We start from the raw sequence: 1585 nt of genomic DNA on the forward strand, positions 1-1585 counted from the left end.
CAAGCAGAACTTGCTTCTGGGAACACGAAAGGCTCTTCCTCACAAATTGTTCCCACAAAGTTGGAAGCATAGAATTCCCCAACCGTGGCTGATAAATTGATTAAGAAGTGTGTCCCATGGCTTTTGTCCATACAGATGACAGTCTTCAAAGCGTCCGACTGACCAGAAAATGAAAATTACGACGATCATGTTCTCCTCTGATCAGCTCAGTAGAAGCATCAGAAGATCGTGCAGAGTGGTGTTTTGGTTTCACCAGTAATACACTTTAATAATTCTCATATGATCACACACCTTTGGATCGTCACTCTGGCTTGAAACAGCAGATGCAATACTTTTGAACATTTTTGCCGTCATTGCACCACACAAGTGTTCTTAGATCATGTGTACTTTACATGAGCTTGCATGTGTGTCGCTCGGAGCACATTTGATAACACTGACTTCATCAGCTTCTCTTGCATGTTGGGTTTGTCTTCTTTTTTTAATTAAGGAGATGATTATTGTGGTTTCTCGCTCAAGAGGCAAGGGTGCGATATGTTTCAACACTGATATGGTTGTATGCTTTTTTTATTTTTATATATATATATATATATATATATATAAAATAATATTCAAGTATCATTTTGGACGACAACAGCTTTGGACAACAAGATGATTTGAAATAATCTGCATGGGAAAATGTAATGCGTGTTGTGGTTCCTCCCAAAGTATTCACCAGCAATGCGACGCAAGAGGAAATCAAAGCTTCAAGTTTTTAATTGTGCACATCACCAACCCCTTGCTTTATGGACAACCACCTTTCTTTGGAAGTTTTGTGTAACATTTAACAGATAAAAGCGTTTGTAAACATGCCATTATAGTAATGATTTTGATATCCGGAGAAACAAGAATCCTCTGCTGCGGTTTTATCCTTTAGAGCTGTTAATTCAGGGTGTGTATTAGTCTCAATGTGCTACTGTGTTACCGTTTGATTTCAGTTTAGCTTGTGTTCATCTCTTTCTGCTGCAACTTATGGAATGATCTGTCTAGATGGCTCATCAAATACACTTGATTATGAAATCTGAGCTATTACTGTTTAAAAACCTGTAGTTTTTTTGTGGCTTTGTTGGGTTTTTCCCCACCCCATTTATTTTAATTAGCTTTTTTTTTTTTTAATTGTTTTTGTGCTACACTAGTTTGCCATGTAGCAATTGCACTGTGCAATATTTACAGTATGAGGACTGGGAAACTAACTATGGATGTGATGTCTATTTACAGTTTGCGATAGTGTTTCCTCTCTAGTTCTCAGTGATTTAGGTGTGACCAAGCCTTCTCTACTTTGTCACATAAGCGGGTTTTCCAGGTGACTCTTTTGGTGAGTGTCAAAGTAAGACTTTATGGTGTATTATTGTTAAGATTCACTTTGAATTAAAAAAAAAATCTTATTGATGCAAAGCTTTACGTCTGTTTCATCTTTCGATGTTTGAGTGTTCATTTTACAGGCTTCTATAATAACAATAAATAAAAAAACTAAGCATTTTTGTCTAGTGCATTTTGGCAAAAATATGAGAAAATAATAAGGGTGTCCTGATACAATTTTTTCACTTCC

The sequence above is a fragment of the Dunckerocampus dactyliophorus genome, chromosome 3 (genome assembly GCF_027744805.1).
Source record: "Dunckerocampus dactyliophorus isolate RoL2022-P2 chromosome 3, RoL_Ddac_1.1, whole genome shotgun sequence".
Classification (NCBI taxonomy): Eukaryota; Metazoa; Chordata; class Actinopteri; order Syngnathiformes; family Syngnathidae; genus Dunckerocampus; species Dunckerocampus dactyliophorus.